Source organism: Periplaneta americana, chromosome 8 (genome assembly GCF_040183065.1).
Source record: "Periplaneta americana isolate PAMFEO1 chromosome 8, P.americana_PAMFEO1_priV1, whole genome shotgun sequence".
Taxonomy (NCBI): Eukaryota; Metazoa; Arthropoda; class Insecta; order Blattodea; family Blattidae; genus Periplaneta; species Periplaneta americana.
Genome location: NC_091124.1, coordinates 65,584,012 through 65,601,647, shown reverse-complemented (window position 1 = coordinate 65,601,647; position 17,636 = coordinate 65,584,012). Strand labels below are relative to the sequence as shown.

Below are 17,636 nucleotides of genomic sequence, written 5' to 3'. Positions count from 1 at the left end.
ACCAACGCTCTACCAACTGAGCTACCTCTGGAACTTCACCCGAAATTATACACAAATACAATTTTATAAACAATGGCGATTCTCATGTTATTATATGCAAGTGAACCATGGAACTTGGGAAGAACCCGAAAAAAAAATTGAATCAGCAGAATTAATGAGATTTATGCGCTCAGTCGCTGGACATTCCTTACTGTAACATAAACGAAGCGAAGAGATAAAAAAATGAGCTTAAGATATAAAATGTCAGAAAGAAAAAATAAAACAAAGAATGTTGAAGGATCCATGTAGAAAGAAGGCAAAATTTCATGCTTCAGAAAACTATGTTGGATTATCATCCTACCGGGAAGAGACAAGTTGAAGACATAGAAGACGTTGGATAGATGACTTTCATTAATGGCGAGGGAACTGACGCTAAGTCCAAACCTTGTAGATGATGATGAATTAATTGTTTTTCTCTATTTGTACCAATGGAAAAAAATTGTACTGTAATAAATATTCGCTCCATATTCATTCGTACGGAAATTAAATGCATCTTCGAATTTTTGCAAGCTCTCAGTAGGATTCTAGCAACTTCTAAGGAAGAATCCGAGAATGTTAACAGGTGGACACTGATTATCAACAAAATTATTTCAGTAGTAGAGGAGGGCCACAGGCGTAGTTCACGCGGGTCTCCGTTTCGTGTCTAAAGACAACTTTCTGTAAAACCTAGGCCTAGAGACGATCAACGCGTGACTAATACATCAACCTTCCCCGTTCTTCTTTCGACAATATATGTAAGCAGACTGAGCAGTTTCTTCCGTATAAAGATACATCATACCAAAATTACATCTAAAACAAATATTTCTTCAGATTATACAAATCTGGCTCCCTGTAAAACAGGTTTGAATAATTTCAAGGAAAAATTGTTCCGGGGCCGGGTATCGATCCCGGAACCCTTCGCTTAGCGCGCGAACGCTCTACCGACTGAGCTACCCCAGGAACTATACACGACACCGTCACAATTTTTCCTTTTTATATCTACACAACTCACATGAGCTGACAAGACGCCAGAACTCATCTAAACCAGACTTAAGTCACACAGTATTTGTGTGCACTCATAGTTGAGTTCTGGCATCTTGTCAGCTCATGTGAGTTGTGTGGATATAAAAGGAAAAATTGTGACGGTGTCGTGTATAGTTCCTGGGGTAGCTCAGTCGGTAGAGCGTTCGCGCGCTAAGCGAAGGGTCCCAGAGTCGATACCTGGCGCCGGAACAATTTTTCCTTCAAATTATTTCTTAAGATTTTTTCAGATTCCTCACGCCACTGATACGTCCAAGCTACATCTTCAATATAATTATGTTCACGCACAATTTTAAAACACAGAAATCTATATCATGCAATTCTATGGCATACTTGCTCCATACCGCATAAAAAGATGAATGTACATAGATCTTAATTTTAATTTTAAGCATTGACACAGGTGAATCCATATATACCAACCCTGTCCAAATGGTGCTCATTGAAGACGAGCACTCAGCTGAAGGAGGAGAGTCGAAGAAATAACTCGCGAACACAGAGTAGGGGTGGTAGCGTGTGCTGGAGAAGGAGTGGGGTGCTCTAGTTAACTGTTCAGAATTCTTCAATATTCTCTTGTCTCTTGAGTTGTAATTACGTGTAGTGCATAGTGGACGTAGGAAAACGAAAGAAACGTGATCACCAATCTTGTTCTTTTCATATGTTATGGGAAAGCTGTTATTTTTTGTAGCAGCTGGAGAATATTCTCAGTACCTCATATGTCAGAACATTACAAATAGGTACCAAAACTTTTTTATAATGCACTTTTTTAATATTAGAATTTCATACTTCCAACTAGTAAAACGATATTGTCCACACCTGTGAAGTAACGGTCAGCGCGTCTGGCCGCGAAACCAGGTGGCCCGGGTTCGAATCCCGGTCGGGGCAAGTTACCTGGTAAAGGTTTTTTCCGGGGTTTTCCCTCAACCCAATACGAGCAAATGCTGGGTAACTTTCGGTGCTGGACCCCGGACTCATTTCACCGGCATTATCACCTTCATTTCATTCAGAAGCTAAATAACCTAGATGTTGATACAGCGTCGTAAAATAACCCAATAAAATAAAAAAAACGATATTGGAAATAATTTGCGAAAGTGATATGTGATTTTCGACTTATACGAAGTATTTTACTGAATTTGTGATATACTCTTTCGATATCACCAAATTCTATCGTTATTAGATGGCCTTGCACTTGATACAGCCTCGTTAAACAACTGATGAAAAATAGTTTAGGAGAAAAGCTTATACAAGGACAAATAATGCTGAAGTGTATTATTTTTCTGTATCAGGGATGGTCAAACGTATATTTCTGACTATTACACTTTTACTATGTCATGCTACTTTTGACCAATAAAACGGTACGATGGGACGTGTTTCAACCAATCATGGCTGTTTATCGCTACAGTTTTATCATTTTCATAACATTTGTTTGTTTTTATGGCATTCCTGGCATTTGTTTGTTTTTATCACTTCCCTAGCACTTGTTTTTTTGTTTGCCAACATTTCAAATTGCAAATTCTTTAATTTACTATAAAACATGCTTTGCGATCGTCATTTGTTTCCCGCATAGATAGTCGACTGAAAATGGCGGCTCCGTTCAAACGTTTTGATGAAACTAACATTAGTGAAATAGAATTTCAGTAAGTCAATTAATACCTATTATATTGTACTAGTGTACAGTAGTGGCAAAAAAAAACCAGACCGACCCTTGTAGCTGATTTCAGAGCCTTGTTCACTCCAGAGCACGATAGACTGGTAACTAAGACTTTCGTGGTTCGAATCCTGTCTGGGAAGGAAACTTTTTCTGTTCCTTATTCAAATTTATTCCCAATACTTTTCGATTGCTGGTAAAATTCATGTTCTGGGAATAATAAGTTAATTAAGTAGTAAAATATTGGGAATAAATTTGAATAAGGAACAAAAAAAAGTTTCCTTCCCTGGCAGGACTCGAACCACGAAAGTTTTAGTTGCCAGTATATCGTGCTGTGGAGTGAACAAGGCTCTGAAATCAACTACAAGGTTCGATCCGATTTTTTTTTCCACTACTGTACTTTATTTCTTCTAAACTTTATATACTTCCTTCTGTTTTTATCACCTCCCTACCATTTGTTTCTTTGTTTGCCACACTTTCAAACAGCAAATTCTTTACGGTACTATAAAACATGCTTTGCGATCGTCATTTGTTTATCGCATTTACAGTCAAATGGAAATGGCGGTTACATTCAAACGTGTTGGTGAAGCTAACATTTGTGAAGTATAAATTTAGTAAGTCAGTTCATATTTTATTGTATTAGAGTTTAATCTTTATATACTTTCTTCTAATCGTATAATAGTCAATTAAATCCCACTCGACTTTTGAATTTCTCTAGATACGAGTAAATCAAAACCTCTAGTGACATTACTGTTTATAAACCGTTTTTGTAGCATTCATGTAAGTTATTTTTTATGGATTTGACGAAATCAGATTGTAAAGGAAATGTTGCAAGCATTTTGTTCACATTGTACCCAGACGAAGGCTCGTTCAGAGAATCTCAATTGCTCGCGCTTTTCTCAGCGTTACAGATTTATCGTCTTCTCGTGACAATTCCACCATCTTGCTCGAACTGGAATTTAACACTGACCTTGGCTCTTTATCAACTTCTATCGAATGACTAATGGAGTGTTGCAAATTAATACAAGATCCTAACTCGCCAACGGCCAGTGTATATAAATTTACCGACATATTATACTGGTTTAACATATGCGAATGATATATTGCCCACATCTTGACATATTGCACTGAGAGAGAACAGACAACAGACAACAGACAACAGACAACAGCAGGGACCGCAAGTGCAGACGAAAAGCGACAAGCGAGAGTATTTTAAATTAAAAAGGCAGAAGAGAAAAAAATGGATCTTTACTCAGAAAGAGAAAGACTGTCGTAAAAGTGGAAGCCGCACGTCAGAAGAAAGACAAATAGAATGCAGAAATGGAAATACAGGGGAGGTTAAGAGGTAGAACTCCTTGGGAGTTGTCTGAAATCACGTTCTGTCATTTTTCATTCTAGAATCTAGATCCATTGACAGTTTTATTCCCATGTTGTCTTTCTTTTGAATGAGATAAAACGATATTGGAGGATTAAACATGAGTTGTAAATCAATATCACTAGCCTACTAATGTATGTAGATAATTTAACGGCAAGGTAAATTTTGAGTTGATAAATAAATGAAAGAATGATTGGTAGACTTACGGTCATGAGGCCACACTACCAGAAGTGAAATATACATCGAAACAATAAAACGTGGTAATATTAATAATAGGTCTAATACTTAAATATAAAATCGTTATCATGCACATTAAGGAGCTTACATACTGTATAATAAAATATTGACTAAACATGGTACATCATTAAGTAGGGTAATTACAATTTATATCCATTGGCTGTACATTAATTATTTTAATTTTGCTCTGACAGTATCTGCTCCAAATAAGCCTAAATTTTCTTTTGCTAATCGATATATTTCAGTTATAATTATGGGAGATGTTATGCAAATGGCATGAAGCTCGTTGGAAATTGTCTTCAGAATAAGCAAGATCTATTTGTATTTTAGGGAGGAAAATGATTTTCAAACAATTGAATCTATTGATTTGTTCGATTGATTATTATTAGTTGCACTGATGGAGTCTGGTCCATAAAATTATTAGACTACATTTTAGACCACATTCCCATTTGCGGGAAACATCAACATATAAGTTTAAAGGGCACCATACACGCAAAGACTTTGCGATACAGACTTACCTCCGGAAGGTATGTCTGAATTGAATTATTGCTCATACATCCTTAGACTTACCTCTTAGACTTATAGCTAGCTCACCAAAACCAGAGTCGGATTTAGGCCTATGCAACCTAGGCAGTTGCCTACGTCATCTATTTTCAAGGGGAGGCATTTCTTTCTCTCTCTCTCTCTCTCTCTCTCTCTCTCTCTCTCTCTCTCTCTCTTCCTTACCTTCTTTTAATTTTTTTCTGTTTTCATTTTACAGTCAAATTTGTTTTTAAAATACTTGTTGGTAAATATTTTATGGAGTTTGTTCTTGAACACCTTGTAGAAGTCGGAACTCGCATTGTCAAGGTCGCAGCGAGAGTAAAAGGAAAGTGTGCAGCTGCATATATTGTAATACCGGTGTCACGTTATTATACTATGAAACTGCTTAAATTTAACTGCTTGTATAAACAAGAATGCATTGTTGAATATCAAATTGCATGTGTATTTATTATTTATCGCTATGGAATTTGTAACCACAACTCCCAGTTAAATTTCTCGTCAACAATACTACTGTATTTAATCACTTTCCAATATGTGCACTATATAGCTAATTCGATATGAAAGATTTATTCCGTAAAGAGTTGGAGTTCATTTTTCAATTCACTTTATACTTCCTATGGAAGTAAGAAATATTTGTAATAATTATACCACCAACGACACCAATGTTCAAAAATAAACACAACCTGTCTTTCACAAATCAATTTTGTTTCAACAATGAACAATTTCTGAATACGTGTCTTTGCATCGAGTCTGATGTGCTTCGTGAGATCGACTTTGATGACATCATCAATGCTTCCTCTGTGAAGAAAGTGTGAAGAAAATCTATATAATTCACAAGTAAGATGCATGTATTTTGATTCAAGTAGCTTTTTTCTGAATTGTAACATTTCATTTAAAACTAATTTACACTAAACATGACCTGTATAATACTATCTGCTTATAAATTGTTTGTGGGAGTTTGGGGGCGGCAAATTTTAGCACTACCTAGAGGCTGCACTATACCTAAATCCGGCCCTGACCAAGACGTGAGAGGTCGTTGAAGTGAATTATTTCTCATGGAGAAATGCGATCACACGAAAAATAATATTTCTCATTAGTTCTGCGTTTATTTTTGTTCGTGATTCCTTAACGCCATTTTTAAAAAAGTACATCTGCAGTTTTCCTGTTTAAGTGTAATTAGGCTACAACTCTGTTGATTTTCCACAACCATGGAAAAGATTTATACATTTCTATAAATTCTAAGAGAAATGCATGAGAATAGTACCTTAAATCTAAACTTTTATAGCTTCTCGCAATTTTGCTACAGAGAACTACAAAACGTAACAACAAAATCTCGGTCAGGTGCTCGCAGTATCGTTTGTTTCTTTGTTCACTTTTTATGCCGCGTAATTTGGAGAGCGCTGGTCGGAAAATTTCAAACAGTCGTAAAAGTCTGAAAACTTACCTCAAGGCCAAAAGCCTTTATGCTTTTCGCCCATACACGAGGAAACTTTTCTGTGGATTTAGGTTTGTACAGACTTATCTCCAGGAAAGTCTATACGTATATGGGGCTCTTAACACCACTACTCACTGACAAATATTGTTATTGAGGACAATTCTTCCCAAATTTAAATTTGCTTTTTAAAATTAAGGCTTTGAACCATTCAAATTAGGTGTTCTATACTTCGTTCATAATGTCGGACAGGAGATGTAAAGATTGCCGTCAGAAGATGAGAGACCAATTGCAGAGGTCTTATTCCACGCTTATCTTGAAGTTGGGCGGTCTGAAGCGATTTTCCTCCACCCATCTTCCAGAGAAGCGTGGAATGAGATCTCTGCCATTGATTGAATAGTAATTACACTTCTCTCCTCCTCTGCTGTCAGACATTATGCAACGAAGTATAGAATGTCTATTCGGACATTATTATTCATTATATATTTCTATTAACGTTTTCGAATGCCTTATCGCAGTCTACAAACGCTATAAATGTCTGTAATATGAGTTCTCTTAGTATCCCCATTATTTAATTCATTGTAAACACGAAACCTTTCTCTCCGGAAACCATTTTGTTTCCTCAAGAATACGTCTTGCAATGTGATACTGGCCACAGATGTAGCTCAAGTCGTATGCACGTTTGCCAGCTGATCCGTAACTACACTTGGACAGGGATTTCATTCCCACTGGGATGATTACATGTTTGGATTTTCCCGAGATTTTCCCCATATATAAGGCAAATGTTAGGTAATCAAAGAGCGAAACCTCGCCTCATCAGATGAAATATTTTTTTTCTCTATGACCAATTCCTTAGACGATAAATAACGTAGTAGTTGACACACCGTCGTTAAATGACCTGCTTCAGAATATGATTTTAAGTTGTGTTATGAGAACTGAAGTTTCTGTCTTCCTTTCCGAGATTGGTTTAATTTTTACTTTTCTTCATTCTTCAGGAATATAACCTACTTTTTAAATAGAAAAACTCGTCTCGGGTTCTCAGCCAGGTGAGTTGGAGATTTGCTTCCAAGCTTTCGATGGCTAACTCTGCCATCTTCTTCAGGGAATGAAGTGATGTGGGTCCATGTCTAGCCGGTATAATATGCAATAATAGGACTTCCTGCTGCGGGCCAATCAGGAGCTAGTTCCCAGTCCCGACCGTCAGGCGCATTCTGATTGGTGGAAGAGGTAGCCAGTCAGGAGCTAGTTGCTGGTCCCGACTGTCTGCCGTGTGGTGGTTGTCGAAGCGTATTGATGGCAGGTTTCCATGCTGTACTCAGCTGTAGGCCCCCCTCTCTGTTCAAATTATTGCCATCTAGCTGGATTTCGATGGCTTCCTTGATAACCTAGTCCCAGTAACCTGATGTCTTGTCCAAGATGGTGGTGGCGCCGAAATCTAGCTTGTGACTCGTTTCTAGGCTGTTGTTGAGCTACTGCAGACTTACTTTTTAAATATATTAATAAAATAGAGTTTATGAACATATTTTAGAAACATAGTTGTACTTTAATATAAGTACTCTTGTTTGTACTATTAGCTAGTGCCCAGAGCTTTTTCTTTTTACACCGATAACATGCGATTATTAATTTTCCAAGTGTAATTTCAACACACTTTGCTTCTACGTATTCGTGCCTGTGATATTCTATATCGTTATTCGACCAAACATATTTCTGATAACATCAGCCATTCTTTGTAATGGAAGTTAATCCAAATTCTCTCTTCCTTGATTTCTGAAATACTCTAAGAACTTACATACATTGTTTTCCCTTCCAATTACGTTATGGTCATTTAAATTTCACCCACGACTCTCATTCCATTTCCCGTACTTTTTCCTAACGATTGCCGGTGATCCTTTATATCCTGTTCTCGTTTCCTCTGTTTTGGAGCAGAGGTAATTGAGTAGGTTTGTTTCTTTTCCTTCTACTAATTGCTGCAATTATTTATCCCTAGCTTTCAGGTTACTTCTTTCTGTTACTTCTTTCTAGCATATATAAATTTACAAGTGGCTATGATTATTGTTGACTGTGTGTATATATAGTTACATTTATTTTTAACAGTTTTTGAATGGTAACCTACATAGGCCTAGATTGTTTATTATTATTATTATTATTATTATTATTATTATTATTATTATTATTATTATTATTATTATTATAGGTGGAAAAATTCAAATACCTGGGAGCAACAGTAACAAATATAAATGATACTCGGGAGGAAATTAAACACAGAATAAATATGGGAAATGCCTGTTATTATTCTGTTGAGAAGCTTTTATCATCCAGTCTGCTGTCAAAAAATCTGAAAATTAGAATTTATAAAACAGTTATATCACCAATTGTTCTATATGGTTGTGAAACTTGGACTCTCACTTTGAGAGAGGAACGTAGGTTAAGGGTGTTTGAGAATAAGGTGCTTAGGAAAATATTTGGGGCTAAGCGGGATGAAGTTACAGGAGAATGGAGAAAGTTACACAACACAGAGCTTCACGCATTGTATTCTTCACCTGACATAATTAGGAACATTAAATCCAGACGTTTGAGATGGGCAGGGCATGTAGCACGTATGGGCGAATCCAGAAATGCATATAGAGTGTTAGTTGGGAGGCCGGAGGGAAAAAGACCTTTGGGGAGGCCGAGACGTAGATGGGAGGATAATATTAAAATGGATTTGAGGGAGGTGGGATATGATAATAGAGACGGGATAAATCTTGCTCAGGATAGGGACCAATGGCGGGCTTATGTGAGGGCGGCAATGAACCTCCGGGTTCCTTAAAAGCCAGTAAGTAAGTAAGTATTATTATGTGTAGCTCAGTCGGCCTAGGCGCTTATCTGCCGATTCGGAGTTGGGCTCGGGCTTACGTTCGATTTCGTCTTGGGTTGATTACGCGGTTGGGTTTTACCCGAAGTTTTCCCTAAACGTAAGGAAAATTGAGATAATGTATGGCGAATCCTCGACCTCATCTCGCCAATTACCATTGCGCTATCTGCAATCCCATCGACTCTAAATAATCTAAAAGTTGAAATACTGTCGTTAATGTAAACAAGTAAGTTATTATTATTATTATTATTATTATTATTATTATTATTATTATCATTATTATTATTATTATTATTATTATCATCAACATTGGAAAGGATACACTATTAAATTTTCATATCTAACATTATATCTTGTAGGTTGGCAAGTGTGATGTTACGTGCGTTCTGTGATTGTCAGGAATAGCATAAGACGTTTAGTTCACTATTACGCCGATACGGCTGATCGGCTGAACGCTTGGTCGGACTATATGTAATCCATATACCCAATATTTCCATAAAAATTGTGGAGAAAACTTCCGATGATGATGATGATGATGATGATGATGATGATGATGATGAAGATAGAAGGGTAAATTTGAAAAAAAAAAAAGATTAAACAAGTATGCGATCGTGCGTTCTTGGAAGGGAATTTGGAGTTGTGAGATGGAATCTTTGTGCGCTGTAAGCGTGTTGACCTGTTGTCTCACTCCATTTTTCACCATTTCATTGAAATAATTTGTCAAGATATTGAAGGGAAAGACCGAAAATGAACTTAACCTAGCTACCACATGAGAGGGAGGAATGTCGCAAGCATGATCAGTAGCACGACTGAGAACCGGCAGAGCAGTGTCGCCGAAGATGTGAAAAGCCTGAGCGGAGGTAGTGGTTAGAGGGGATGTCGATATCCTCACTAGACAGTGATTAAAGAATGACGATGATTATTAAATAAGCGGCAAATGCGAGGAAAAAGAGTTAAAAGTTAAATGATTGCGTGTCCTTGCAAGGAATTTGGGGCTAGAATGAAATGTCTGTGTGAGCTCCAAGCCGCTTGGTCACTTGCATCATTCCTATTTTCACCGTTCCGTTTCAGGAAATACAAGGTGTTAAAAAATGTATCCACTATTTTAGGAGGTGCTAATGTGGATCAAAACAAGAAAAAATGCCTTAATAAACATGGGTCCTACAACACATACTTTCTGAAATCTGAACACTTGTTCATAGGAGATGCTCAATGTGACGTCCACTCATGGCAATGCATTCCTCTGCCCTTCAGCGTAAGGAATCACGCACTCTTTGAAATTGACCTGGTTGTTCTTGATAACCAAAAGTCTAGGGGATTTAGATTTGAGAAACGAGCAGACCAAGGTGTGAGGCCTCCCCAATCAGTCCAGCGGTCCTGAAATGTCAACGTCAGGTGTTCACGCTCTTTGCGGAAAAATGCGTCAGTGTGCCATCCATCATGCATGAACCACATCTGTAGTCTTTGCTGACATGGCACATACTCCAGCAAAGTAGGCAATACGTTAATAAGAAAGTCCTGATAACGAGCCCCAGTTAATCTCTGTGGTAGCATGTATAGCCCTTAATCTATCGCCAAGAACACTTGCCCATACGTTGATTGAGAATCGATGGTGATGCCTTATTTCTTCAACTGCATGGGAATTTTCATCAGCCCACATATGCTGATTACGAAAATTCACAACACCATCACTGCTGAACCCTGCTCATATCCGCAATAAAACTTTTCTCTTCAGTATTCCTTATGACCTATCAGTATTCCATACTAGGGGTGTAAACTATGGTATGATTATCTGGTAGTCTGTTGTATTGTAGGGCAGTAAAGTGCATTGCCATAAATAGACGTCACATTGAACACCCCCTATGAACAAGTGTTCAGATCTCAGAAAGTATGTGTTGTAGGACCCATGTTTATTAGACATTTTCCTTGTTTTGATGCATACTATCACCCCCTAAAATATTGGATACTTTTTTAACACCCTGTATAAGAGAAGTTTGAAGTATATTAAATAGAGAATGTAGTGAGACGGAAGTGGATAATAAGAAGACGAAGAAGAACCCCAATATGATGATGATAATGATGTTAAACTTCTTTATGCATAAACTTAGACAAAACTATCATTGTAACATGATAAAGAATTGAATTGTTGCTAAACGTGTAAAAACTTACAACGAGGATGTATGTGTCATCTTTAAATCCCATACTTTGCCACATGCAGCAAACGAACACAGAGATGACTCTCGTACTTTAGAGACAATAAACTCTGAACCTACATCTAAAAAAATATCGACCATAATAAAACAATGAAGAAAATCTATGCTGTAGGGGAAACTGGTAATCATGGCCATTGCTGCCAGGCAAATGTGAATTTCACGTCATTGTTCCTTACATCATGGAAATTATTTTTTATAAAAATGCATAAATTTCTAACATAATATCATTACTGATATTTCCGTCAGATATGATAGGCTGCAGCGAATAGCCAGTACTTGTCCAGCCTCCATTTTGGTAGATGATGCAGTCCATATTCCACCCGTGACATTTTTTGCGTCCATTCAACGTGTATATGAAGAGTTACTACCATGAACCAAATTGGAAATGTTTTATGCTCCCTTTGCGACCACACAAGTTTATGAAAGCTCAATCATTGTTTATTTCTCGAGCTTAAAATTATAACGAACGTATACGCTATTCTTCATTTTATACCAAATGCACAATTTAGAAAAAGTTATATACTGTAGAATATACTAATACCGTTTTTGAAATCGAAGTCTTGTCAAAAATATTTTCATAGAGTATTTAAACATTATTATCGTAGTTAATTCGGATGTAGGCTATATACCCTAGTGTAAATTAATTTTATAGAGAGCCGAATGACTAGGCCTATATATTGCCTGTCCTCACTTAATGACCGAATTCGGTTCTAGATCAATATAGGTGAAATTTACGGTGCACCAAGATGTATTTAGAACAGGCTTTCTGATAGTACTTCTGTTTGTTCTTTTATTCAACCATTTTTTTTGGTATAAACGTCACTGTTTCAAGAGCAAGTTCGGAGTTGCAGCAGCTAGCACTATGATACAGTCCATCGTTACATAGAAGTATCATCCTGTTAGCAGGGACTTAAAAATAGAAACGGCGACTAGAATCCAATTTCATGATACATTATAATACTGGATTTTTCTATAGATTTCTGTTAAAATCTGATTTGAACGCTGAAAAGAACATAGTCATGTTAGAAGAGTTTGCTTTATTAGCGAAACAAAACATGTTTGAGTTAGCTATCATTGGTTGGTTCTGGTTGGTTGCTTGGTTGATTATTATGATTTAGGGGAGAGTAGGCTAGTATCGGACATCGGGTAATATCGGACAGTGCGTTTCTTTCATCTACCACCATATGGTAGTACCTGAATGACATGGTTACGTTTCTCTATGCGACATCACAGAAACGTAACCATGTCAATCAGGTACTATCATCGTGTGGTAGATGAAAGAAACCCACTGTCCGATATTACCCGATGTCCGATACTACCCGACTCTCCCCTAGTTGGTTGACTTATGTTGGTTAATTTGTGTTTGGTTGGTCGTTTGGTCGGTCGATCAGTTGTTCGGTTGATCGGTTGGTTGTTAGATTGGTTTGTTTGTGTTGGTTGAGTTTGGTTGGAGTTGATTTGTGTTGGTTGAATAGGGCTTGAGTTGGGTTTGTTTTGTTTTGGGCTGATTGGTGGATTTGGGTTGGTTTGTCAGTTTGATTGGTTGCTTAGTTTGGTTTGGGTTGCATTGGGCTGGGTTGGGTTGGGTTGGGTTGATTATTTATTTGAGTTGGTTAGTTGGTTTGGATTGGGTTTATTGCTAGTTTGAGTTGGTATTTTGGTTTGGATTGGATTGGATTGATGCTGATTTGAGTTGGTTTTTTGATTTCGTTAATGTTGGGCTGGTTGGTTTGTGTTGGGTTGGTTTATTGATTTGGTTAATTTGAATGATTAATTTGTTTCATGTATTGATTGATTGGGGTTAATTGGTTAGTTGATTTTGGTAGGTTTGTTTTTTGGGTAGGGTCGGTTAGCTTTGATGGTTGGTTTGGGTTGGGTTGGGTTGGGTTGGGTTGGGTTGGGTTGATTTGGTTCGTTTGGTTTATGTTGGGTTGGTTGATTGATTGATTGACTGATTGATTGAATGATTGAATGATTGATTGATTGATTGACTGACTGATTGATTGATTTATTGATTAATTTGGGCTGTTTGGTTGTAGTTTGGGTTGTTGGTTAGTTTAAACTATTTTGTTTGTGTTGTTTCGTTTAATTCTGTGTGATTATGACTCATGAGCTGGATTCACGGTTAGCCGGTGATCTGCCCGAAGGCTGATAATTCTGTCGGAGATTTGCAAAAGAGGACAAGTCCAAAATGACAAAGTGTTGAGAAATCGTAAAAAAACCAAAGCAAACTTAAAAAATTAAAATGTTCATAGATCCTGAATGTATGTATCCATAGTGATCTAATTAGAAAAAAATATATATGAATATTTTAATTTGTTAACTTAGTTATAATTTTTGCGATTTTCCAACACTTTGTCATTTTGGACATGTCCCCTTTTGCAAATCGACGACTGATATATCCTATAGGCGAGGACATGATATGCGAACCACGACCCTCTTTCGGCTTACTACTGTAGGTAGGAAGACACTGGGGTGGTTTGCCTGTTGCTTTCCGCATGAGCTGGGTTTGATTCTGTTTATTTAGATTTGTATGTTCATTGAGATTGTGTTGGGTTTGCCTAGATCCGGTTATGTTTGTTTAAATTTTATTATGCTCATTTATGTTTCGCTAAGTTCAAGTAGATTTGGCTACGTTGAATTAAGTGAATCATGAGGTGTAGTGTTTAAATATGAATAAATTTGCCCTGATAATATTTTTCTTTAGTCGCTTATTTAAAGACTCTCTCCAATATATTTTAAAGGGTGGGTAAATTAATTAACGAGGAAAAAAATCCGAACTCTCTCTGGTCTAGACTCCGAGGAATCCCCAAGTTTTTTGTAGCCTACGTCTTGTTTGGCAGTGGTGTCATGCTTGCCCATTGTCAAGTGTTTGCTGTTATTGCGTAGCATATTTAAATCTTCTTCAATGTCACCCATTTCATAACTAACCACATGAGGAAAGGAAGAGATAGAAATAAAGACAGTAAAAACAAAGTTGAAGAGAGAAAGGGAAAAAGAGAACAGAAAAAGATAGAAGGGGAAGGCAGAGGAAAGGAGAGAAAAGAAAGAGAAAGAGAAATACAATAATAAGTGCGGAAGAGGGAGAGGGAAAGACAGAAGAGGAAGAGAGAGAACCCACGTCCCAACTCAGCCCCGCATCAGCAGATAAACGCGTCTACCGCCTGAGCTACTGTGTACAATGAGTGATGACTAGAGATGGAAGTTCAGACACCGAACCTATGAAGTTAACTACGTCGTGTATTATACAAGTCATGTTGCTTTACATCAACTCAAGGTAGTATCACAGTCTAGTATATACAGTCACGAAGCTCAATACGTAATAAATATGCATCCATAGATAGTTGCTAACCACTAGGATCGCTACTATCGCCTCATCACAGGCAATGCTAAATAGTAACTGCAGAGTCTATTGTTCCTAGATCGTCATAAACTTAAGCTTCGTGACTGTATATACTAGACTGTGCTAATACACTGACTTTTACAGAGCAAGCTATACTTTAATCAAAACATTGCTCGGTATGATCTAGTAACTACAACTAATAGAGTATAACACATAGGGTAAAGGTTGATAATATTGTGATAGTTCTTTTTGAGAATGTATTACAATTTTACTGAGCGAGAGAAGGACCGGTTTTGTGCATAAAATTGTCCACGAACATTCCCTTAATACAGTGACGCAAAAAACCGAACTTCCTCTCGCTCAGTAAAATTGTAACATCACAATATTGTGCAAATCACAATATTACTCATATCACAATAATACCAACCTTTACCCTATTTAGGAAAGCGACTTACCACATTCCTTTCTTTATATAAAATGGTGATACATTTTAAATAAAATGAATTATGTACTTTAAATGTCACTAATTTTATTGTAATGTACAACTGTGTAGATTCGTAAATTTTCAAATATAAACCTATTTCGATCGTCACTCAAAGGAAATGTTCTTTCGAAATTACACTTTGTTATTGGTGCGACATTTCGAAATAGTTTATATTTGTTATAATGTTGTTGTATTTTATCTTATGCCTGTTCACAGAGTATTAGGCCTATAACCAATGGATTGAAATTGGGAACGTGCAAGTAGTGGAGGACTCGGTTGTCGCGACAAGAGGAATAGTAGGGAAATCTCTGTGATAGTTGCAGCGGTTATACGACTGTGATGGTGAAGGCTGCGAGTTTATCTAGGATTAGTCTACATAATACACCATGACATAGAATCCGCGCTATGCAGCAGTGTTGTGGCAGACAGAGTGGCACTTTCCACTACTTGGATTATCCCTAAAACTACCCAGATCTCAACCCATTTAGCATTTCTGTAGGATGTTGTGGAAACCCACCCAAGCTCTACGGACTCACAGCTGGATATAATTATGTCCTTCACCCCTGAACTATGGGACCACCATATAAACCGCGTGGTTGAGAGTTTCTTTAGAGGCCTACTAACGTCTTGTGATATCCGTGCCCCTTGCAAAAAGCGATCCAACACGGTGATGCGAGTAGGAACGTTGTCATAATTCACTGATCGCTGTGTGTTTCTGTGTTACTTATATATACTGTATATGAAGTGTATGTCATTTATAAATCACACTAATGAGTAGAACATTCATTTTTAGCCCCATAACACGACAGACAGCGAATGTTAAGTTAGCTGTACGGAGGAGTATGGATGACGTCACTTGACCCTGCGTACGTACGGATCACATACAAAATAGTTGCGGAGTTGTAAGACAGACCGTCCACGTAGAGCACACAGCGAACGTACCGTGTCAATTATCTTTAGTTGTACAAGATCAGTGCGTTTACAATGCCGAGGATCGTTTGAATAAGATTGTGGAGAACTTTGGAAATGAATATATAAAGTCACATGCCGACTCTATAATATATGTTCTGTGTAAGACGTAAATAAAGGGGAAGTAAAAGTAAGTACAGGGACATCATTTTATTTTTTCTTCAACTTTTATTGTACCTGAGTTTTTTAATGTACTTCACTCCCACCCCTTCTACTAACCAAGTTCCAGCTGTCCTCCATACAGAAGCAAGGCTGCAGTACTGAGTTAGTGATTATAGTACGTTTCAGAAATATGTTCGCGTTTTCCAGTGACAAAAATTTCCAATACTGAATTTTTTTTTCGCACAGGTACTGTCGTCCGTTTGCCTACGTCGCATCCCGATTTCACCCACCTGCTTCTGCTCGCTCCACTGTAAAGACTAGTGGCTGGGCTTTCTTAGCTCTTTTCTGAAAACATTAATTTCTGTTAGAAATTAATTGGACGTCTACGTAATATTATGCAACTGTTTAAAATAACTTAAATAAAAGGGCCTTGTTACGTAATTAATTATCACGTGATTTCCCCCCCCCTTTCTACGGTCCTGCGACATAACCACTTGGACGGACAGTAGATAGCATGTCTGAGTAATTTTATCTGTGCGCCTTGGGCAGAAGTGAAGACTGAATTTACAGTACGTAAGGTACTCTTTTATAGAATAGGTACAGAATTATTTCAACATGAGTTACTAAGTATGAAGGACGAAACTGGTAATTAGAATTAGATTCAAAAGTCTATAGTGAGCTAATAGGCACAAAAAACTGAAGCCTGTATCGAAATGAACGGCCACCATTTTCAAAATATGGTTATTTTTCATTTTAACTTCATTCTCTTATCGTACGCTAATGTGCTATAGACAGTATAATATACACTGCATAATGAATACGTTCGCATGGATAACTCAGTTTGTGAGTAAAAACACTTATGCACTGTATTTTGATTAAACAAAACCTAATGAAAATTATCACACTCAAAATCGCGATATTTCCTACTTTACGTAAATGGATGAACTACTTTTCATCCCTCCTGTACCTAGTAAAGTGATCTGTTTGTATTTTACGCCAGTATCATCGAACTCCAGTCGTGGAAGGAGGTAGCAAACGGTGTTTCCGGGTCTCAATCATTAATCCAAAGGTATAGCCAGGTTAATATTAAAACTGTTAGTAAAAATAAAATGATATCCCTGTACTTCAAACAACACTGTAATTCCAGAAACATATTTACCACGTAAATTTGTTCACCAGGGTAGGCAATGAACAATCGTCCATCTCTACTGACAATCAGGTTAAGAACTCGGAATTTTTCAGAGATTTACGTGAAATGATGGTTAAATGTAATAATTAGACTTCGTTGAATTGCCACACGCAGCACGCAATCAGGTTGTCGATGTACTGTAGTATAGAGGAGGTGAGCGACTGCTCGGTCTGGTAGTATAAGCAGTTCAT

At 37.3% G+C, this 17,636-nt stretch overlaps 1 non-coding gene across 1 annotated transcript; it reads right to left on the bottom strand.

Moving 5' to 3' along the window:
• Positions 1-905: 905 nt before the first annotated feature.
• On the bottom strand, positions 906-979 carry TRNAS-GCU (transfer RNA serine (anticodon GCU)). The gene has a single exon. It is a non-coding gene; the product is annotated as a tRNA-Ser (tRNA).
• Positions 980-17,636: the final 16,657 nt, after the last annotated feature.